General features: G+C 41.7%; 1 long non-coding RNA gene across 2 annotated transcripts in view; it reads right to left on the reverse strand.

The window, feature by feature from the left end:
• Positions 1 to 750: 750 nt before the first annotated feature.
• The window catches only part of LOC146768705 (uncharacterized), a 74,478-nt gene continuing 50,776 nt past the window's right edge, over positions 751 to 24,452 (reverse strand). For both annotated transcript variants that reach the window (XR_014955076.1, XR_014955075.1), the window contains 3 exons: positions 23,775 to 23,854; positions 22,619 to 22,684; positions 751 to 18,223 (listed from right to left, as the gene is read on the reverse strand). This is a non-coding gene — a long non-coding RNA (uncharacterized LOC146768705). The remainder of the gene's footprint in view (positions 18,224 to 22,618; positions 22,685 to 23,774; positions 23,855 to 24,452) is intronic.

Below are 24,452 nucleotides of genomic sequence, written 5' to 3' on the forward strand. Positions count from 1 at the left end.
CATCATAGATACTTGAGGATCAAAAGGCACTGTTATGCATTTTCACTTGCAAATGCTTCACCCACACTAGTAACTAGAGGAATGGCTACCAGGAGGCAAGGAATGCAATCTAACCAGATGTGCAGAGGCACCCCAACGAGCTCTGCTTCCTCACCAGCCTCCTTGTGTGCCATGTACCACAGCAGAACCCAGCCTGCTTGCTGAAGCTTGCTAATGTTCAAAGGAAGAGGTTAATATTGTTTATATTGTTTCACATTCTTCAATATATTGTTCCACATTCTTCCATTGCTCAATATCTAAATATTTCACAATGTAGATCCAGTTTCAAAAGTTCATTTAAGAGAGAATTCTTGTTCCAAGCCCAGTTTCCTGTTGCAGCCTGAATCCCAGAGCAGGTCATGTGCAGCACTTGGCTCATGGCTTTCTGGAGATGCTGCACCACTGATTTTTTAAACAATGTATAGTGGGAAATGGATGAATATGTTTCTTATTTGAATAAATTAAATCTGGCAAATGTAATTCACTCCAACAAGAATGCCCTTTGCTCATGGTTTCCAGAGCATGCTGTGCAGCTTTCCCAGGAGCAACACAGGGACAAATCTGTCTCTACACAAACAAAACTCTCTTGCACGTCTGTTGGAGCAACGCCCAACAGAGAAGTGTTTGATCCCAGAGTCTGATTTCCCACAGACCAGAGAGGGAACTCTGACCTGAATAATGGAAAGCAGCCTTGGCTCCCAGCAGCCAGGCTGCACGCAAGGGGGCTCTGGTGTGGTAAAGAAATAAAACTCCAGCACTGACTGGAGCTGCTGCCTGGTTTGTCTGGTATGCAAGAGGGGAGTAAGTGCTGCCACACAGCAGCTTGAATCCTGGCTCCTTGTGAAAAACCAAATGTATTCCTGTCAGGGACACTCCCTGGCAGCAGCAGGAGGCACCTAAGCAGCCCCAGTCAGAGTGTGGGTTTACTTGTGTTCATACATCCCTGAACATGCTTTGCTGGATCGGAGCTTCTGCTCAGTGCTGCACTCAAATGCTGCTCCTGCCAGGTGGAGCAGTCTCAAGGGTGCAGTGGGGGTAACAACTTGTCACTTGTTGGCCCAAGTGACAAGTCAGTTCAAAGGGCTGTATTGAAACCCCTTCTGGGGATGTGAACACACCAGTCTAAAAGGACTACCTGAGACGACCATTTCTCCAGGACCTGATAGAGGCTGTGGAGGTACCCAAGTGCAGCATGAGCCTTTGATGGTCACATTGTGGAAGAGCATAGTCATTCTTGGCTTTTTCAAGACTCTTATGAGTGCTTAAAGTGGAGCAGAGTTTTGTCAGTATCAAGTTAAAATTAAAAAGTTAAAATTAAAATGTGTTTATTATTCTGTACCATAGGCTTCATGCTCCAGTTCTGCTCCTGCCCTGCTCCCCTTTGCCAAATCTGCATTTTTCCCCAGGAGATGAGCAACTTATTCCTTATCAATGTACCTAATTGCCTGCAGGTCTGAACATTTCCTTAAAGATGCTCTTATTCCAACTCCCCTGGCATGGGTGGGGATGCCTTCCACTAGATCAGTTTGCTCACAGCCCCATCCAACCTGGCCTTGAACACTTCCAGGAACGGGGTGTCTACAGCTCCCCTGGGCAACCTATGCCAGTGCTTTGCCACCCTTACACTATAGTTTTTTTTTCTTAGTATCTAATTTAAACGTATTTTGTTTGAACCCATTCCCCCTTCTCCTGTCACTACATGTTCTTGTAAAACACCCTTCTGCAGCCTTGTTGTAGACCGACTTCAGGTACTGGAAGGTCATAATTAGGTCATTGCAAAGCTGCCTCTTTTCCAGGCTGTGCAAACACAGTTTTCTCAGCCTGTTCTCATAGCAGAAGTGTTCCATCCCTCTAACTAACCTGACGGCCCTTCTTTAGGCTCGCTGCAACAGGTCAGTGTCCTACCTGTCCTGGGGACCCCAGAGCTGGATGCAGAACTCCTGAAGTAGACAATGGGGGGATGTACACTTCTTACCAGATTTTTTGTTATGGTGTTTGGAGATTGTACAATCATGACCTTTCCATTTTCTCTGTGACCTTGTGATCAGCTTTAGTGGCAGAAACCTTGAGCCAGTACTGGGCAGAGTAGCAGGCCATTTCTTTTGATGGCCCAATGCTCTGAAAGCAGAGGGGATTTTCCATGGGATGGCACAGCAGTGTCAGTAGCTCCTACAGCTTTCTTCCTAATTTTCTAGACAGCTGATACAGCCTTTTGTGTGTGCACCACCTCTGTGGGGTTGTGTGTGTGTGGAGGAGAGGCATCCGAGCTGTGTGCTTTGTGCATGCACATTCACACAGACCCCGACCTTAATTATGCTTCAGGCCACACCTGCTCACCCCCGTGAGCCCAGCTTATCTCTTACTCCCATGAACACGAATCCAAAGCAATTCCACTCATTTACCATAACTTCAAATAAGCTACAGAATATTGAACTGGGCAAAACCACACCAACTGGCTATTTATTTTTTAAAGATTGAAATAGAAGAAGTCTTTAATCTTTTAACAACCCAGCTTTTGGCCTTTGAACACTGCAGGCTGTGCAAATGTGCCACCTCCTTTGGGAAATCTAGCTTGCAGCAATTTTTCACCATTTCACAATATTATTTGTTCAGACATTGAATGATATAGACTTAAGGAGTGAAAAAAATAGAAGAATAGCCCAGTTATCATGGCCTGTTACCTTTCTAGCCTAGAAAAAGCTTTTGCTTACAGACAATGGTGGCTTGCAGCCAATGTTAACATGGCCTTTTGACTCGCAGGCCTATGGAAATCTTCCTCTGTCTTTCCCAGGAGGTGTCACTATGAGCTATCACTACACTGCCATACAGTTCACAGGCATACAAGGTCTGGCTTATGGATGGAATTGACTGCCAGGGACCTGGCATGTAAGTTTTCTTCAGCTTTCTTTCTGAAAGGGGACATGACCAAGAGTTGAGAAGTCCTAAATATTTATGTTGCATCTTGGCTTACATGGATTTTGCAGTTCAGATGAGTTTCTTACATCCACAAGTCTATCAATGAGGAGAAGATCTCTGATTACATAAGAGAAAAGGAAAGGACTGCTCAGTATCTGAGACAGCATACAAAATCCCCACAAATAGTGATGCAAGTGCAATCCCATACTCCAGCTGCTTTACAGGAATCTCTGGTTCTTTTTCCCATTCCTCCTAGTAACTTGATATTAGACTTTTTAATAGCAGCACAGGACTCTCTGCTTCCCTTCCGCCTTCATTTCTCTTAAAATCTGCAGCACTCACACACTGTTTCTCACCTCATACCATTGGAGAGCAAAACAGGCCCATGACAGTGTTTGAGATCCCAAAACGCCCAAGTGGTTGCTATCAATAGCACCTTTGTGTCTACATCCACAACACTTATGAGGAGCAGCACTCAACAAAAGGCACCTTCCTCCGGGGAGAGATCCGCATGTGCTTTCCAGCACTGAACAAGGGACCCACTATTCTGCACACAAAAGAACAAGGATTTGCCTCTTGACTTCATTTTTCTTCCTGTAAGCCTACTGCAGGAAAGTTCTGTTTTATTTGAATGTAGCATTGTTTATTTATAATTTTGTCCTAGTTGTGTGACAGATTAAGCATGTGTCACCCAGCAGGGGAAGAGTAGTAGGCTGGAGAGTTAACAAATGCACTGCAGTGAAGCCAGATGGCCTGTTTTCATAAGGAGCCTCTGAAAGATGCTCTGCTGCACAGATTTCTTTTTTCTTTCCTTCCTTTGGTGCCCAAAATTCACCAGAGCAGTGCTACTGCATATTAACTCACCCACCAAAGCTTCACGGGTCTGAGCTCCACCTTGTATCTCATCTAACACCTCCCGTGAGCAGAAAAGCACACAACCTGATGTACTGAATCGGCCCATCCTCCCTCTTCAGAAGCAAAGTCAATAATGAAAGGCTCCTGAGCACCCTCTCAGTTTCAGTGTAGCAGGGGGACTGAGGTGTGGGTGAGGTCCACGTGTCCACCAGTGGCCCGTGGGTGCCTTCAGCCTGGCTGGGGCACACCCAGCACCCTCTCTCTGCAGTCAGAGGTTGCAGAGTGTAGCCCCAGCTGCCTGGAGGGTCCTGCCTGATTCCCCTGGGAGCTCCCACGCCTGTCAAAACATCCATGCACATCAAGGGGACTCAGTGCTTAGCTCCTGGGAAGCAGCTGACTTGAAAGCAATCTCAGAGCGTGTACTAGTGAAGAAGGTATTTGCTGGAAGAGTATGTAGTTGTGCTTACATTTTCCCCAAAGGACTCTGCCCCCGAGGAGACAGATTTTTTCCTTTCTTTTTCAGGATATCATTAAAGAATGTTTCATCTTCTTCCTTATTTTCTCATTTGTTTCTCCCTCCAGTTCCCCGTTGGGATGTTTTCTAGTTTCACAGAGCTTGCATGCACTTTCCTTTGGAAGCCATTAATACCAATTTCAAGCCTTAGCCTTGACTTGAAAGAGATGAGACAGAGTCGCTTTTCAGGCTCATGAAAAATGGGGCAAGATATGAGCTGATTAGGTATTTGCAGCATCAGTACACCAGAAAGTCTTATAATACAAAAAAGAAGATGGGTAAGCTAACTGCTGTTATACATGATATAATAGCATTTGTTACAATCAGCAAAGAAAATCTTGACATTTGAACAGGAATTACTTTAAAGATGGCATGTTTTTTCCTCTCCTCAGCTTTGATTGCCTTTATGAATGCAAAGGGTTAAATAAAGGGATGCTTTAAGTGCCTTTTTAAAAAATGAAACTTTTAAAGAGGTAAGGACAAGTGATTTATTATATAGATAAAGCAGCATTAGTCACATGGGTTTGTGGCAGATTTTGTTCTCTTTTTCCCTCCTTGCTCCAGGGGAGAAGCTATCCACCCACCCAGCTATCCTCAGTCAGCCTAGAAGGCATTATTCCTCGCAAGGCTGAAGGAAAATCTAGAGCTGAAATTACCATTGGAAGGGAGAGTTTTGAGGTGGGTATGGAGGGGCTGCCCAGGATAGATGCTGGAGAGCCTGAAATATAGGACAGCAAAGGGGCTGCAGGAATGGCTTGATCATGATGCAAAGATACCAGACTTAGCTTTAAAGGACTCAGTGTACACTTAAAACAGGCATCCTAGAAATGGAAATAGCTATCTGTACCAAAGCCTGCCAGTGTGGTGTCAGCCCAGGGCCTTGTAGGGCATCACACTCTGCAGAGCAAAGACACCCCATGAGTCACTTCCACTTGTCAGAGGTGAGCTTAGAGAGGCCCAGAGCCCCACATGTGTGAGCAAACTCTGATATTGATTTAGATCTCATTTTAAATGCTTTGAGGAAAAAACAAGTAATGTGTTGTTTTGAAGACACGGGCTCTGCATTTCTACAAGTTGCTGTCACACGTTCTTGAAGGGGAGGTCTTTCAAGACAAGGACTATGTAAATTAGTGATTAATTTTATCCTTTTTTGAGTTTAATAATGGAACAAACAAACAAACCAGCATACATGCATATACATATATATATGTAAGTCTAAAATGCTGAAATGCTGGGCTAAACCAGTTTGAGGAGAAGTCTTTGAAAACTAAAACTACTTATTTGAAATTGGCTTTTGTTTATTTTCAACTTTTCAAAATAATGAAAAAGAAAGGACTGTGTTCAAAAGGAATTTGTCTGTCATGAACAAAACAAGTGAGAAGGTCACAGCAGCTGTCAGTAATGATGAAGGACAAAAGGCCAGAACTGATCCTTATCGTTATAGTCTTGTGGCACTGTTACACACTGTCCTCACTGTTTAGCACTAGCTCTTTTCATAGCAGATTCCTCTTGGAGAGAGACCAGTAGAGAACCAAAAGAAATGCAGGGAGAAAAAGAACTATTTAGCATTGTGGATGATCAGGGCTCAGGCTCTTTCTCAGGACTTGTTTCATTTGGCAGTTTAGATAGTTACCTGCTTTAATTTGAAGCTTTATATTTGATATACTTACCTGGGCTATATTTAAATTATTTTTCTAATTATTTGATTGAATATATCCTAGTTGTTCAGAAAATCCCCAGATCATTACTGTAGGGTGAACCATTCATTCACACATTCTCAGTCTATCCTGTTGAAGCTATTCCTTTTTGCATTGCAGACATATGATTAAAAAGGAAAAAAAAAAAAGGCAAAGGAGAAACTACACTGTGAACCAATGCAGGTGAAGGAAGATCTGTCAGTATGGTTACAAAATCACCAGGATGGAAGCTCTCTGGTCCTTTCTTCCCCTGGGGGTGATACCATCCATCAGCACCTGTTTCCTGGCAGTTTATCTAGCAGATAGTTAAGTACTCCTTACTGGCACAAGCAATGGCGATTCTGCAAACTGTTCCTCTGCTTCAGTCTTCTCTTCTCTGGATTTAACAATCTGTTTTACCTCAGCAATCTTTGCTTGCAGATCTTCTTTTCATTCGGCATTAAAGTTTCCCGCTCTTCTCCCCCTGACAGTCTTCTTTGCGATCCCCACCTTCACAGTGCGTGACACCGAGCACTGGGCACTGCACAGCTTGACAGGGATAATGAGGGTGGAAGAATTTCTGTATCTCCAGTATCCTGGAGACTGCATGCCTGTTTCCCCATCTTTGTGTGGTATTCTCCTCCTGTGTATGACACTGGGCCTGTGTTCAAAGCCTTCCATAAACTTTCAGAGATAGCACCCATCTCAGAACTTCAAACAACAAATGCTTAAGCTTTGAGAAGCTACTGTGTTTAGGTGGGCTTTGAAGCAGATGCCTCCCTTAAAGTGCACATGTTTATGCTGATCTGAATCATGTAATTGTCAAAAGTTTTGGAAATGTCTTGAAGACATTTGCCAAACTAGGGGCCACTTAGGACGAAATAAAAGGATGTAGTCACTACATTTTTCAACAACTTTACCTCTATTTCTGTCTCTGGCTGTAAGGCAGGGATGCAAGAAAATGTGTGGGAATAAAGAAATAAACCCAAAGAACATTTGGGGTTTTATCACAGGTATGTAACTTTGTGTACACACTCAAAGACATGAATGTCCTATGGTGTCAGAGATAGATGACTAATTTCTAGTTTGTCTTAAAGTAGGCAGTGCTAAATTACAATTAAAAGAGAAAAAAAAAAGATTATTAATTCTTCTTACATTCCTTTCTATAAATATTTATATTTATGTGACTGTACAGGCACATACATGCACAAATGTTAATGGAAGGGATCTGTGATATTCTGCCATGTGCATTAGTCTGTGTAACAGCAAAAGGAGGTCATGCTCTTTATTGGCTTTAATTCAGGAATGGCCCAAAGCTGCAGGAAGTCAGCTCAGACCTCAACAAAATATATTGCTGCTTCACCAAAGCAAGCAGGAGAACATCATGCCCTTCTGGAAGCAATTATGAGCCAGCAGCTCAATACAATAAAGAAAGCCCTTTTTTTTTTTTGTTTTATTTTCTTTCCTAGTAGCATCCCAAAACTTTTTTTCTACAAATGATGCAGATCTTTGAATTACACAAATTACACCTATCAACAGTAGCTTTGATCTGTTCAAGGGTAGCTTGACAGCAAAACCTCAGACAAGAGTAGAACACTGCATTGCTTGGAAGAAACTGAGTTTAAAAAAATCTCTTCTGCCAGGCTCAGTGCCACAGCCTGAAACCAGCTGTGAGCTTTAGTGGTATCACAGAGCTGCAGTACCATCTTTAAAAAGAGCACTGACCTTTAGGATATCTCCCCCTTATCCCCCATCTCCTGTGTGGTCATTCAGGCCCACAAGTCTGCCCACTGATTTACTACTAATTCTTAGGGAGACTGCCCTCACTCTCCCTAAAGGAGTAGTAAATCAGCAATGACAAGGAGGATGTGACTGTGTTGCTGTGCAGCTGTAATTCAGTAAGCACTGAGGACACTGACATGCAAACTGGCCAGCACAGATCCCACTGGAGACATGCCACCCTAGATCCCACAGGCATTATGGCTGTCCTGAAGCCCCTTCACAATTAATCCATTGGATTTGCCATCATGAGCTAAGCAAAAGCTGGTGTGGGCCCACCACTGAGTCAGTGCCCCAGGTTATATCCCTAAGATATGTGTAAGTAAGAAGTACACTTAAATTTAAAACATCACCTCAAGCAAACCTGGGAGCAAATTCTTCACTGATTCGCTTCACACTGATTCACCCCACACTGATTCAGCTAGGCTCAAGATTAACAAAGCACTTGCTTCTCGTGCATCTGAACCTCAAGGAGCTCTAACCCTGAAGGGCTTCTGTCCAAGTGTACTGTAAGAGACAAAGGGATGAGGACACTTAAGCAGTGAGCCCTAGAGATGGATGCAATGAGCAATGGCCTCAGCAGCTGCCCTGTCTCTGAGACACTGCAGTGCAGAGTCTGAAGGAGCAGTAAGTGCAAGTTTGCAGATACATGGGCAAAAATCCTTCTCAGCCAAGAGGCAACATGAAAACCCATGGCTGGGCTCTTTGTGGAGACGTGCACAGGTGAGAACATGCAGATGCTGACAGTCAAACCTGAATTGGATACAACTCTCTCATGCCTGAATTAGGCAGCAGCTGAAGAGCTTTGGCAAGGTGGTGGCCTACAGCTGTACAAACTGGAGGAAAAAGTCTCATTGATATTTCATAACTTTTTAATTTTCAGCTTCCAAGCATATTTATTCTCATCTCTGTTCATATATAGAGTTGAAGGATGGCACTGACTAAGGTTGTCCCATCTCTGCTGACCATGGATTTGGCTCTGCCACACCTAAGAACTCTGTCCTGAGCCAGCAAACCACTTCTGCATGTTTATTAAGCAGGTGAACTGTCCTGATATCTTAGTGACTCTTGTATGATACATTCTTTCATGGATCTATTGTTACCACAGTTATCTCTATTACTTCTCATGTAATTTATTTTTCCACAAGTTCCTGACCTTTCCCCTAACCCTCTCAGCTTTCTGATAACATATGTACTTTTAAGTGTTACATCTTTTTGCTTCTCCAAGCTTGCACGTGCATAGACCTTTAATTCACAGTGAAAGGGTATCCAGTGATTAACCAGTACTGCAATATCACTTCCTTCTTTCTTATTAAGGGAAGACAGATCTCTGTTTCATAAACCTACACCACTGCTATGGTACTCCAGAATGTACTCATTAAGAAGAATTATACAGACAATTAAAGATTGTCATTTAATTTCTCCTTTTTATTCATGGTTAGGAATGTGAATGAACTAAACATCTTAGTTAATGACATGGTTTTGTATGGATGTTTTGTCTGGTGTATTTTGCCAGACAGCTTCCCTGTTGCAAGAAACACTGAAATTAATTATCTTATTTTCCTCATTAGTTATCACAGATGAATAATTTCTAGATATTTAACAGATCTGGATATAGCAGCTAAATTTCACACCCAACATGACAATAGTCAACAGAGATATTGTTTAGTAGGAGGATGTTTTTGTGAATTCAGCCTTGCCTCCACTGATCTAAAATTAGATCTTTTCTGGACTTCAGTGTAGTGTAAAACCTGAGCCGAAAATAATATCTCTTTGGTGTCTGGTGACCACTCTTGAGCCAGGTTTTCTGATAGCATGTTGGAGCTTCCTTCCTGTCACAGACTATGGTGTCCACATCCATTCCTCTCTGCCATTTTACTCCTAATCCTGGTCTGTGCCTGATGCTTCATAGGTCTCTGAATACATGAAAAGCATTGCAGGTCCCTATCCCAGAGTATTCTTTTTCCATGCAGTTACTCAGCTGACTTGCAATCTTGCTGTTGTTTCCAACTGCAACCCTGAAGTTTGTAAACTCTTCCAGTGTACTGCAGCATGCAAAGAAATTTCCTTCCATACCCCATGCAGATTTATCAGGTGCTCACACTTGTCCACTAGAAGGACTAAAGAGTACATTTGCTTACAACAACAAATACTCAGATCTGCTCCATATGAGAGTAACAGTGGGATGGTTTTGTGACCGTGAGTACAGGCATGGAGGACACCAGACTGGTTATTGACAGCATGCAAGTAGCCAGAAAAAAAAAGTGGTTGCTGGAGTCCAAACTGGTGGAAATCTCTGTAGTTTTGCCATATATCAAGTATACAAACTTTGTCAATCAGAAATAGAAGTGGCAGTAAAAAATTCTGTAAAAACATTGTGCATGAAATCTAATGGCCATTTTGTTTGGGGTTTTTAAATTTATTTTAAAATAAATCTTCATTTCCTTTTCAGAGTAATGACATTTTTTTTGTTCGAAAAGATTTCGGTTTCCTTTAGGAAGTACTGTGAAGGAGAATGATGGGGCCCCCAGATGTGGATTCTGTGGAACTATATTTTACAACTAATGACCAGATCAGTTTCCACACTGATAGCATTATTTACCATTGCTATTACTATTTACCCCCTAGCTATGCTATATGAAGCAGGTATCCAGGGTCAAGAAGGGATAGCTGTGCCTTTCTGTGCCCACTCATTAAATCTATCCTTTTAAAATTGCTTATGGATAGTTTTTCAAGAAGCACCCAGTAAGAGGTCTGGGATAGATGGTTTTAAGCACTGTATTTGCTCATTCAGTGCTTCCTGCCTGGACTTAACTGTGTTGGGAAGCAGCAGAGGTGACTCAGAGGTTTGGACACGGCTTGTAATTTCAGTTCATACAGCCCACAAGCACATGACATCTTTTTCCACATTATTACTGAGTTATGCTACAGCGAATCTTAATGATCCACAATTAAATGCTTCCCTACACTAAGCAAGGAAAACCACTATCCACAAATTCCCCATTTTCTTTCTCTTGCCTCTATTAAAATAATTAATCACGTAGGGGAAAAGCACACCCGAGCTTGCTGTGAGGTCACAGTGAAATGATACATCACGAAGGCCATAAAACCACTATAAACATAAAATTACCGGTAGCAGTAAAAAAGAAAATCAAACCCTCTAGAAAATAAACCAGAGATTAAGTGAGGACTTCCACTGACACACAGTATAAGTATTAGCCAAATGATAGACTTCAGCAGGGGAAACAAGGGCTGAGAAGGGGGGTTTTTGGTGATCAGGAGGCAAGCAGCAGGTGAAGCTGAGGACAGGGAAAGCCTTTGCCCCAAGTCATGTTGAGACAAGGCATGTTACAGCCTCACCAGGCTGGCACGGCTCCTGCCATCCTCCACCAACTGCTGGGTGTCAGTGCAAGTGACAGCTTGTCTGTCTTGTGTCACCCAGGAGGGTCCTCAAGGACATAACCAGGAAAGATGTTGCCTGATGCTCATATTTTTTTCTCAACTTAACATGTCCCTGGCACTAGTAAGCCAACTTTTCTGCCAGGCTAGCACAGCACCCAGCATTAGTGAGTATGAGTGCCCATGGTTGTTGAAGTAGGTCAGGGAAGAGCAAGCTGCCAGGTTGGACACACTGTGCCAGTGCGGGTGAAATCTGTTCCTCTCCCAGCTCCTGCTGTTCCCAGGAAAGGCACAGAGGGCACTCACAAGTGAGCTTCTGACAGTGCTGTGCTGCTGCCAAATGATCTTCCTCCACAAGCACAGGCAAGGTCTGTGAAAGGAGCAAAGGTGTTTGCCTGAAGCAGAGGTGGTCACTGCCTCTGACCTGGGGCTTCTCAATGAGGATGCTGAGACTGGGGCATTGCCACTGCACTGTGCTCTGGGGAAGGATTTGTCCAGGTGTCTGCAGTGGGCATATTGTCCATATGCCTGCAAACAGGGCCATATTCACCTCCCAGTGGTGGGCAGTGGAGCCCTGCTGTCCCTGCCTGCCCTGCTGAGTTCTGCCACTCCACACAGCTCTGGCACGGAGTCCACCTGCATTAGCACTGCAGGGGAATTGGACTGGACAGTCTTCAAAACAAAAATTATATGATACACCCCTGCAGTGAGAATGCATTCAAATGCCCACACCCAGATGAGAAATTATTTTGTTTGCTGATGGAAATACCATTTTCTTCTGTGCACTCGGCCTGCCTCACATAATTCAGAAGTTAAGATGGGAATAATCCAGGGGACTGGTATAGCCTAATACTACCAGAGCCAGAGATAGAATTTCATGCATGGAAAGGAAAATTGATTCTATCTAAATATATTTCTCCTTATAAACCTGATTCTTCTTCCAGTGGGCCTTGAGGAAAGCAGGAATAATACTGGAGATCATCTCTCTCTTGCAGGTGCTGGCTCAAGGTGCTAGGCAAGGTATATTTACTAAGACAGTCTTTAAAGCATGAAAAGTCACAGCAACTTAGAAATATATATAGTAAGTAACAGGACACAATATTTGCAATAGTTTCTTTATTATATCATGTTTCATCACTTGCTCTAATTGAGTCTTGCAGTTTTGATCATGTCTGCTTTGTAATTTTCTCCCTCTAGTCAGTCAAGAAAAAAGCATGATATGGTAACAAGAATAAAATTAAGATTCTGTGGCTATATAAATACCTGGAAATTAGAATGGACTAAGTTACAAATAAATACAAATATGCATGATTTACAAGAAGGAGAAAATGTGCTCAGAATGCAAAATACAGCAAAATTTCTGATCATAGTCTAACTCTGGAGTGTTATACCCCTGGAGTGTGGAACTCTAACAGAAATAGGCAACAAATTTCACTTTGTGAAATGAATTTTAATTGAAGAAATACAGAAGCAGAGGAGAAACTACTGATGAAATGATAGTGCAACCCCAAAGGAACTTCTACTGGGGATAAACTAAAAGGAGTTAACTGTTTGGATGGAATCCAAATAAACTTTATATTTCATATAACTTGTTTCTTTTTCCACCAGGGGAAAAAAAAAAGCCAACCAGAGTTTTTACCTTATTAATGGAAATCAATTAGAAACAGTCCAAAAATCAAATAGAAGCCAAGTGAAATGCAGAGCTGACTAGAAGCTCTGAAGAAAATGCTCTTTGTCTTAACTAGGCTATTAGAAAACAAAATATAGAAGCAGTAAGAGCTTCAAAGAAATGCAATGGACCAGGTCCAAATCCCAGCAACACACTGAGCTGGAAAAGGTTCACTGGACCGTCTAATTTATTTAACACTTTCAATTCCTAAAAGTGCACCAGTTATAAAAAGTACAGCATATATTAAAAACCACATTGCATTTCTTTTAAATTAATGAATAGCTGCTAAATTTGAGCTCCTATTTTCCTTTTAAAAACCACTTAGCATAACCAGAAGCTAAATAGTATGAGTTACTCAAAGCAGGGGAATGCAAACAAAAGAAATCTTGGGTACTGAAAAATTAAGAGTAGGAATGGCTATTGAAAAGAAAAAAAAGTTACTCATACAATTTTATGCTTAATTCTGCTAGATAATTCTTCGTTTCTTGTAAATGCAAGTTTTGTCCCAGTTTAAAGGGTAAGACGCTGAAATTAAGATACAGTCCCTCTCTGCAAGACAGAACTAATGTGATTGTATGTCCCACACACATTGTGTCAGAGCCAGCTTCATTGACCCAGCTGCCAGAGTGAATCCTGAGATGGGTGTCTGAAAAGGAAGGAGAAAATGCATCTTCCTGCCAAGGTGTCTAAAGGCCATAGAGAAGAAGTCTCCTCTCCCATTCCTCAGTGACTTTTCCTGCCTCCCTCCTGTTGCATCCTCTGCAGCTGCAGGAAGGTGGCTTCTGGTATCTCAGGGCTCAAAGCAGTGTCCCTTTAATAAGGAAATCAAGAGCTAATTCTTAATCAGTCTTGGTGCACTGGCCTCACTGGGGTTACACAAACTAAACCAAAACCCTGCAGAAGATACACAGCATTTCAAATACTTTTAAAACATTTTGAAAAGGTAGCAAGCTTGTAGGCACATGTGGCATGTATGAAGAGGTTGAAGTCTGAGGATGAAGAAGATGAGTCAATGGGAAAACAGCCCACATAGCAGTGGGGTCAGGAAACACACCTTGTGCATGCACACAGGGATATATCCACACATCCACACATGGCTGTGTCCTGTGCTAGCGACAGCACCGCCTCTGCTTTGAGCTCAGGCTGGGAGATGAGCTCAAGTGACCTTAATTCCCCCCAAGAGGAGAAAACTTCGTACTATGTTCCACAAATCTGCCAGAACCCATGCACTGGGCTTCACCTAGCAACATGGAAAACTGTGACTGGCACTAAGGGCCCTATCGATGGCCAGAGGACAGAGGAAAGGGGAAACTTGCACTGTCTGCAGATGAACAAGAGACTTTCCTCTCTATTGCTGCCAAGCCAGCACTTTTCATCAACATCCAATCAGCGCCAGAAATTCCTTAAAAGAAAAAAAAAAGCTCTTTGGAGCAGAGTCCTTTTGTGCATCATCCCAGAACACAAAGGGGCCCCCAGCTCTCAGGAGGGCCTCTTAGGTATTGGCTCAGTATCACAAACTGTAATAATTAAAATAATTTATAGTATTATTTTTTTAAGTAGGGATTTTCCCTCTGGAACTTTCCAGTTTAAACGTGAAGACAGTGGCTTCTTCGTTACTGCTGGGAAAGCAGAAAAAAGAGTTGTTATTGGAGGAGATACTAAAGAAATGAAAAATAATGTTTATATTCCTATTAGTCTTTGTGTAGCTGTGAACATCTCAAAGGCTAGACAGGAGCTTGGAGAATACACAGAGATGTAAAACCCAGGCTCAGCTTTAGCCTCTGCTGTGCAGAGACAAAACACCAGTCTAAATATCTCTGTCAGTGAGTGTTTTTATGTACAGGCCTAGCAGGACTGGTAAGAAGAAGCAGGCAAATAGAAAAAAAAAGAGAGGGAGAAGATGGATGGCTACTAGGGAGGGACTAGAAAGGGGAGAGATATATTTAGTCACAATATATTTTGTTATAACTAGTGCAAATATTTCCCTTATAGCACTTTTGTTGAAAAATTATATAAAAACAAATGTTTAGAAATGAAGAATTTCAGTACTTACCTTTTTTTTTAATGTAGCCTAAACCCTAATTTCTAATTGGAATTTGAGTTTTATCCCTTTCATGTATTAAAGTAGAAAGTAGGAAAAAAATCTAACAGATAATAAAATGGGGGAGAAAATAAGTGGTGGCATAAATGAAGGGGGAAATTGCAAATCTGAAAATTTTGATAATTCTTGTTTCTGACAAAACTTATTTATCACAGAGCAAAAAAAGTGTTCCTGTTAAAAACTAACATTACTCTCAATTATTCTGCACAGTGCCAGGCTCATTTTTCAATGACATCTTGTTATTATTATATATTACATTCATTACAGGAGAGCCCAGAGGTTCTCAAGCTTCTGTCATGCTGAGTGAGTACAATATTTAGGAAAGATTATCCTCATCTTAAAGAACTGACAAGTTAACTAGGGACAGGATGCAGCAAGCAGGCAAAGAACATAAGAGAAGACAGAGAGGAGGAATAAGGAAAGGGGCCATGGTGAGAACATGACTAGCACAGCTGGAGGGACTTACCACATATTTCACAAGCCATGGGTACTGGTGTGTCCCCCAGAAGTCACCTTCTCCATGATCAGTGGTACAGTGGGACTGAAAAGGCAGCTGAGGGTGGTTGGCTCCCATTGATACAAGAAGTGTGGTGAGTATGCAGCTGCCACTCATTTCTCCCTGAAGATGGAGTCATGCTGTACTTGTTGATAGAAATCCATGCCTGCTCCTCACGCCAAGTGCCATGAGAGGCTGAGGACTCTTCTTTCTTCAGTCTTGGACAGGAGTGCACCTGTACCAGAAAGGCACTGCCATGCCTAGCGCATGTCAGGGAGCATCTTCTCATGCACTGAGACAAAACAAGTGGAAGGTCTCATCACCAGTTACCAGCACTGAACCTTCACTATCTCCTCACAGTTAAGGAACAACCACTGCTGCCTACTTTGGAAGCAATATTTTGTCTGCTAACTAGAAAGAACTGCAGCTACATACAGCTGCAACTCTGATATCCTGTGTTCAGAGACAGCTCTTTTACAGAAGAGAAATTCTATCTTTTATTGCTCTGGGCTATTTGGAGGAAAATATCTGCTAAGGAACGTTCCACTATGAGTAAAAGTTCTAGAAAATGTCTCCCCAACCTCTGTTATTTGAATTAAAGTATGCTGATACATGCTCTTGTGACTTTCCCAAGGCTTAAGAAAGACAAAAGTAAATAAAAAAGTATAGCAATTTAAGCTCTTCTCTTTTTTTACAATGACTCGGAGGACTTGTGAAAAAATGTTTTATGGCATTTGTCTGAGATTTCCCATGGTTGGTAAAACTCCCCCAGTAACAACTGCTTAGAGTATCACTGTCCAGAAACTTTAGCATTAGCAGATTTATGTCTTTTCTATTACCTGCAGCAATAAGCTGCCTTTAAAAAATCCTCTTGTTCCCAAACTACAAATTGAATTTCAATAAATGTATGTAATATAGCCAGAGGAAAGCACAAAGCGGAGTTGTGTGCAATCTTAGAATTTTACATGCAGTTCTCTTTGTCTCAGAAGTTTGATCAGATACTGTCCAATCTTAATGTATCTGTACTCCCTGGGCTAGAAGAGCAAAATACAACTGAGTCAAAACCTTCTGCTATAGTCAAATTAAAAGCATAAAAAATGGAATGACAAGTGGAAGCACTACAATGGGCTTGTGACCTTCAAATTCCCTGGCTGGCTAGTAATAGGAGAACCTTGGCCTACACTCAAATATCTTCCAGGCTGTAATAAATTGGAAGAAAGATCTTTGGGATACACTGACATAGCTGGCATATTTCCAATTTCTTCAGTTTTGCTAATGAGATTATGCAACCTTGTCACATGACAACCTCTGTCTCCTATATCAGGTGAATTTGCTGCTCCAAAAAGACGATTCAGTGGCTTTCTGCTCCCTTTACACCTGCAGTCTAGCACAAAGCAACCCAAGGGAATTGGGCTTTTAATGCCCAGTGCCTGAGTGCTATTAAATTAGCTACATCTACCCATTAAACTCCCAACCTCACCTGTGGCAATTCCTCACCTTTGAAAGGTTGCTATTATTCTCATAATTATCTGTAGCCTGGTAGAAGCTGCATAACCACTCAGCTTTAGCATTATTTTTAAATAGACATCAATCTTAGCGTGTAACAGAGAGCCCTGTGCAAATTTCTTCAAAGGGTCAGCGAAGGCCCACTTGCAGACACAGTCCTGCTGACACCTGTGAGTCCGTGGTGGTTAAGTAAAAGAACCATAGGTGTGTGTGGAACTCAGATGCAGTCAAAGAGAAAAACGCGAGTTTCTAGCCAGGCAGAAGCCTGGAAAAGATCTGGAGAAGAATGTAAATAATTTTTTATCTCTCTTGTTTTTCCCATTGTTTATAGTTAAGTTCTATCACTGTGCGTCAAGCACTTTGCACCAATGGTGTAGGTTGTTTTCACTTCAGGACCAATGAAGTTGGTCCTCACGAAGCTCTGTATAAAAGAGCAGTGTATTTTGAATAAACCAGAGTTTTACTCTCTCAGCCTTCTGATCTGGGTCTCTTCATTCCTGTCCTGCCTCAACAGCGACAGGTGTGTGCATCATCATTACTTCAGATGTGTGGGCTAAGCAGCATCCCACTTCTCCTTTCTTCCTCCTATACCGGCACATCACTACAAAGCACACTCTCAGGAAAGCTTTGGCAAGAGGCTCCCAGCCTGTGGTCTCTGCTGAGGGGTTATCAGTCGGTCTGTGAAACTGATGTTCCACAAAATTGTTTTAAACTTATGAACTCCCTCTGGCTTCACGGGTGGTCTGGGAAAAAGAAAGTTGAAATTGTTTGAGCTGCTTGAGAACCAGTGGTTTAGGCAACAAACTCCCACTGACATCAGAACAGGCTGTGGTTAGGAGCTAAGCAAAAGTGCAGCCACGCACAAAGGTCCTGCATATGCACACAGTTTTTATTTTGCCAAGACTCACCATTATGTTGCTACCAAAATGGTGATCGTGGTCCTGCCATGCACCATTGAAACAATATACAGGAAATGTTAGCAGACAATTCTGTGTATTTCCAGTCACAGCTTTTCGGAGGATTTGGCTGTGCCAGGTGGCACTGAAATCCACAGGACAAGTAAACAAGCCGCTGGTTATGCCGAATACAATGGCATACCACAGTGTCTGTAGTCATTTTTCTTCAAAAAGTGAGCATGTAAACAGTCATCTGCTTGGACAAGGCTCCTTCACTGCACCATCTGCAGCATCACATCCATCTTGGAAATAATAACTTGGCAATGACTGGCAGCAGAAGGTGCTTATGGCATCACTGGACAGCATTTCAACAGCTCCTGGGGAACAGGATAGGAATGACACCACTGTCACCATTGGTTGAAAGAGAATCAGTACTGAAGGTAACATCTGGCACTTCAGGAGTACCTTATAACTGGTGAACATGAGATAATCAATGGTGACCTCTAGTATAGAGACAGTCCAGCATTCCCCTTCCAGAAAATGTGTTGCCCATCAGACTCCACAAGTGTAGGTAAATCCTGACTTCTAATGGTTACTATTACATACAACACTTTCAAAATTATTTATTGACAATAACCCAGTAGGTTCCTCACTGGATTTTCAAAGGATTCAATGACATATTTTCTCCTTGATTTGTGTATATGTCTGGTATTTCTTGGGCCAAAGAAAGATAAATTTGGCTCAGTTTTGACCAACCTATCTGAGTTTTGCAAGTAATAAGAGCTCATGCATTAAACCCCAAAGCTCACAGGTTTGTTCCTTGCTGGCTGAATCTTCATGACACATGGCCCTAAATTTCTTGTAAGTACAAGGCAAGGATATGGAGTAGATGCCACTACTGAAGGTAGAGTCATAACTCAAGAGCTTCTATGTGGCTGAATGTCTTAATGACACAACTGAGAACATAAGAGACTGACCTCAGAAAGTGAAATAAATGAACTTGCCTGCCACACTTTAAAAAGTCAGTAATGATTAGAAATAAGTGGGAGATTATTGGAGCAATATATAATTTAATACAACAGACACATTTTGAGTAGAAAACATGAAACTGAGAATTACTCAGGGTGGAGAGAAAATTATAATAAATTATGCAAATCTATAGCTAGAGAGACTAATACTAAATATCATAGAAAAACATAGTACTATGTATTGGCAGAGTTCCAATAACATGTAGTGATGTGTAGGGACAACCTGTAGACAAAAAGAAGATACTGACACACCAGCTTTGGTCAGAGTATTTTCTGTTTATCAGAGGTGGCCTAGGCAGATCATATGGGATGATCATACTAAATAAAATGCAACAGCACTGTCACAGTGAAAGCACTGAAAAGGTCACAATCCCCAAATAAAATACTGTGTGGTGCCCACTGTGCTGCTCTGAAGCCTGAACAACACAAAAAGGCACCTCAAGTAGGTAGAAACTGCTGCTTCCTGCTCTTTTCTGCCTGCAGCTGGCCCTGGTACCAGCACAGCAGACAGAAGAGCAAATAATACTGTTTGAAAACTTTCCAGCTAGGGCTAAATTTTGGTACAATGCAATTTAAAACACAATAATCTAGGGCGGCAGGTGACAGTTTGTCCTGATTTTTAAGAGAAGCAAATTAAAATTTGCAAACCTTTGGTTGTATTCAGCTAGTTTCTGGAAGAAGTTATTTGTTTAGGAAGGCAAATCACATCCCAACCAAGTCAGGGCAGGCTTGTAGTAAACTAAACTACACTTTGATTATTGCTGATGATGAAAATGCAACTTGGTTTGTCTTTAGTGGGGAGATGGAATCCTTAATACATTCTTAACTGTCTTTTGCAATTATTGCCAGAGCCAGGCAGTTAAATCTGCAGCTCAGTCTTTGCTTTACTAAGCTCTGTCACATTTCCTAGAAATTCTGAGGAAAGGAGCCTGCAAAGAGGAATTCTAAACTTCTGCCAGTAAATGCTGCATAGAATTACTCTGCTCTGCATCCTCCAGATTATATAAAATTAAAAGCATTTATGCCACCTTTCGTTTGATGCCTGTAAACAGATGATATGCCTGGATCAAGCACGTTTCTGAGTTGCAACCACATATTATGCAAAATAATGATATTAAAGAGGAGCTGATAGATATTAGTCTTGTCAGCTGCATTGTTTACTCTGTTCTCCTGAAGTAATTGTGGATTCACAGTTGAGATTTACACGTAGTTTCCATTGTATTATTTGTGGCAGCTTTCATTATCTGCCAACAGAAATTTCATTACTGTTGTGAGGAAAAAAAGGTGTAGCCTGGGATGGCAACACATCACACATCTAGAAGTAGCAATCTTCAGCAGTTGTTGTGCAATAAGTAATGACTAATCAGCTTGGCTGTGTTGTGCATTCCTTAATATGTTGCCACAGCCCCCACTTTTCAAGATGGACTGTAAACCACCTCTTTAGGATCACACTCAAGGAGGTTGTGGTGTGCACCTTTCCTTGTTCTCGTTATTGCTCATGTCATTAGGTGAGATACATTTCATGCCATTACTTGTGCTCGTTAAAATCTTTGTGACTGGAATATGGTACAGTATCAGAATTTTAATGCCTCATATATTCTCTGAGAGATGATGGCAATAAATGCTACTGCTTTGACCTTCTCTGGGTTTTATCATTTGATTCACTGATCATTGCCATTCGTTCATCTCCATTTGTGCCTATATAGAGAATAAAGAGCCAGACAAGAACTACAGTTACCAACAGACAAAAATATTTACAAAATGTAATGTCCCATATTTGTAAGCAAACAAACAGTTTATATAGCTTTTCATCATCTTCATTAAGCATTAATATCCTGCCTTTTCCTTGAGACAGGGATGGCTGTGAAGAGGCAATGTGTGGATTCTTTAGCATTACAGGAACACTAAAAAGCAGCCTGGTAACTATACATACCTGCGACACTACTTGCAGGAAGGAATGGGAAAAAGGGCATCCTGTTTGGTGCTCTTTACAGGAGTGACCTTAAAAGAATTTCTAGAATTTTATTTTGGGTGATTGTGAGGGTGTAGCAGTGACCAATCAACCCTATCACTGCCAAGATTTCCCCAAGCTTTCTTTATAGCTGTTCATCTATTACTGCATGTAGTGTAGTCAGGAGAATGCAAAAGGTCCTTGGAACAGGGATATCCAGGTAAAGATGTGTTAGGCATACTGCCTAACTATAGCCACCGAATTCAGGAGGTTATTTTAGAAGCCTAGATTGGACTAATCTCCCCACAGATCTCTGGGTAGAAAGACAGAACATTTTAAGATTCATTTGGCCCGTTTTAGACATCTATGTAATTTTTCCATATAGGAGTGAACTGAAGGAGCTCTTTCAGAAGAATAAGACAAATACTCTTGATTTCTGGCTGGAAGAAGCTATCTCTCTCTCCTTTGCCTGTTGAGGGAGAGCAACCCTTCCATATAAGCTCCTAAACTGGGGGCTTAAAACTAGTCAGCGTGATTACATTCTCTACTCAAAGCACTTGACCTGGATGCTCCTGGGAGGTGAAAATGGAGTGTTGTCTTATGCACACTCCCTGCAACAGCAGCTTGTGATTTGAGGGGGTGTTTCTTTCACAGGCTCACTGACTTGAGGGAGTTCACCTGATTTACAGCACAGATTGGAGCGTGGTGTGGTGTTTGAAACAGAATTGCTTGAGCTTGTCCATAAAGAGCAAGAAAATTTCAGTATGAAATGTGAAAGAATATTTCCTATTTCCTATTTTTTACAAACATCTACTTTTCAGCAGGCAGATTATGCAATGAGACTCCATTTGCTCCTGCGTTCTGCTGTGCCTTGGTACAGGGGAAGGACTATACATGGGGGCTCATTACTCCATGAATCTCCAATGAATTCCAGAACTAGATATATAAAGCTACCATGAAAGACCAACTGGTTTTTGCCTGTCACAAGAATTTATTCATCTAGCATTGGGCAGGGATTTTACAGATCACCAGTACATCAGAAATACATCATCAGTAAAACATGGCCAAATTTAGCCTCATACCCAAGCCAGAGCTCCTTTGGAAACAGACAAAGCAGGCACCTGCCCAAAGCAGCATCCTGCTGAAGGGAGGTAAAACACTTGTGATGGCTGCTGGCTTTGTGATTGATGGAGAGTGGGAGAACTGGAATGGCTGCTGCTCTTCCTTCTGGGTCATCATGGCAAGGTATGGCTGCTGGCTACTACTCTTAGGTGAAGCAATGGAGTAGTGGTCATCAATGCATTCTCCCAGCTTCCTGGCTGCAGGAGCAGAAATTACAACCTGTCTGCACACTCCCCTGCCCTACTCCTCTTCTTCTTTCCTTCCTCTTCAGGTGTGCCCAAACCAACCTCCAGCCTCTGAGCTGAGGGGTGAGAATGCTCACTTCTGGGAAGCCTATGTGAGCTCCAGCCACAAATTTAGAAAAAGCATTCAACTTTAGAAAAATAATTTAGGGATGGTCTATTAATGGTATTTAGTAGCCCTCATGTTATACTCAGCAGAAGACTTGGTACAGAGGCAGTCAGAGCATCCCAGACACAGATCACCATGGTGGGTCAGGCAACCTGGTGTCTCAAAAGCAGACTTTTGTTTGCCTGTTCTTCCTCTCTGCATCAAGGCAGTGCCAACTGTGGAAGTAGTTAACTGATGGCACATGAAAGAAGAGTGCACCACAAAATCACTGCTGCAGTCTCCAAGCCCCTGAAATCTCCCCAGAGCATGAGGGAGCTCACCTGCAATGGCAACAGACTGGGCAAGGATGTGGGCTGGCTGGCACCAAAAGGGTTGCACTACTGGCTCTGAAATAAAGTAAACAGGGGAGAGGGTATAAGAACTCATGGCATCAAAAACAATCTCTAAAACAGGGTAATTAGAGAAATTCCTTCTTCTCTTTAGGAAAGCAGCAGTGCAATTAAAGATTCAGTGATATATTCCTTGTATTCACTTCAGGCTGATCCATGTGAGACTGATCCACAGACAGTTTAGGAAGTCCAGGCAGTAGTATGCTCAGTGAAAGGAACTGACAGCTTTAGCTGGAGAAATTGGTCCCTAGGCAATTTTAGGGTGATGTGACAAAGCATCAGCAGAGATAAACATAACTTCAAAGATATTTGGAAGCTTTTCTGGAATCTAGAACATTATCTAATTTGACATCATTATGAAGAAGCAAGAGAACTGCTATGGCTGTACTTTCCAACACAACATAGTTTTATCCTGATTGGGCCAAACCTCGGATAAGTATCACCAACAGAAAACTAAAACCTTGCAGGAACAGAAAAAAAGAAGGGGATCTCCTGTCCAGTCAGAAACACAGAATTTTATAAAACCCAAATATATCAGGTTAGGAAATTTTTTACTGGATTTGTGTTTTGTTTGTTGTTTTTTTCCCCTAATCCTGTATGTGTACAAGCAACTACAAGAACAGTTTTTGTCTTGTTTTACTGCAACGTCTCAAAATTACACTTTCTATATATTTATCTAAATATCAGCTTTTTAGCAGGAAAAATGTGAGATTCTTTTTCTCTCTCTTGTTGGAAAGGGGATATGAGATGGCATGTCAGTAACTTCTCTGGTTGTGTTATATAAGTGCAAATTTATTCATATATCGGTGGCAGTACTTTATTTCCTATATATTAGCCTACATATATAAAATTTCCCAGAAATAACTAGGATTTCCCAGACATTTTGTAACTTCTGAGCAGTAGATGAGGAGCTCTGAAGTCAGAATACTACAGAATATTACTCACTAGTTGGAGGAAAACAAGGATATGAGAGGTCCCCAAACAAATATTCCTGGTTCAACTTGGACTGGAGGACCCAAGAAAAAGCAAAAATATCTCGGCTTTAATTCTGGGCATTGGGTGAGGTGAAATAGGACAAAATTTTTACCTTTCTTGTTCGGGAGGGGCTGAGTTGACTTGCCTGGCAGTGAGTGATCATTCAGCATGGAAGAAACAAATTTGAGTAGCCTGCAGAAAGATTATTTGACAACAATTATATGCAACAGTCTGAAAAGCAAGGTCAAACTTCATTAGACATACACTGGTGTGAATCCAGAGCAGTTCTAGTTGAAGCAAACTGAGTAATGCAGTGATTTAAATGAGATCAGACATAACTTGCTGTCAACACAGTCAAATTTTAAGTTGATCAAAGAACAAAATCTTCCCTTGTGTATATTCAGAATTTATCTGATGACTGTAGACAGATTTAGATGGAAATATTTCCTCCAAAGAATTCAATATGTCCAAATAACTTCTCAGTGTGAGAAGGAATAGGTCAGTTTTTTTATAAAGGGAATACTAAATCAGAAAATATGTGGCCTTTTCAAAAGTCATAGAACAACTTCTTTGCAGTCCCATGCTCTTATTTTTTCTTCATCTTGTTCAACAACATCAGGTCTATTTATTTCAGATTAAAGGCTGCAATATTGTCATAAAACATTGGCATTAAGATTGGAAACCCAGTCTGCTGCCATGGTTGTCAGTCCCAACACAAGCTAATCATTCAATGACTCTGAGGCCCATTACTTCCATCTTTTTCTTTTGAACTCCAGCAAGCTGCTTTCAG

This window comes from Lonchura striata, chromosome 1 (assembly GCF_050655825.1).
Source record: "Lonchura striata isolate lonStrDom1 chromosome 1, ASM5065582v1, whole genome shotgun sequence".
In the NCBI taxonomy this organism is placed as follows: Eukaryota; Metazoa; Chordata; class Aves; order Passeriformes; family Estrildidae; genus Lonchura; species Lonchura striata.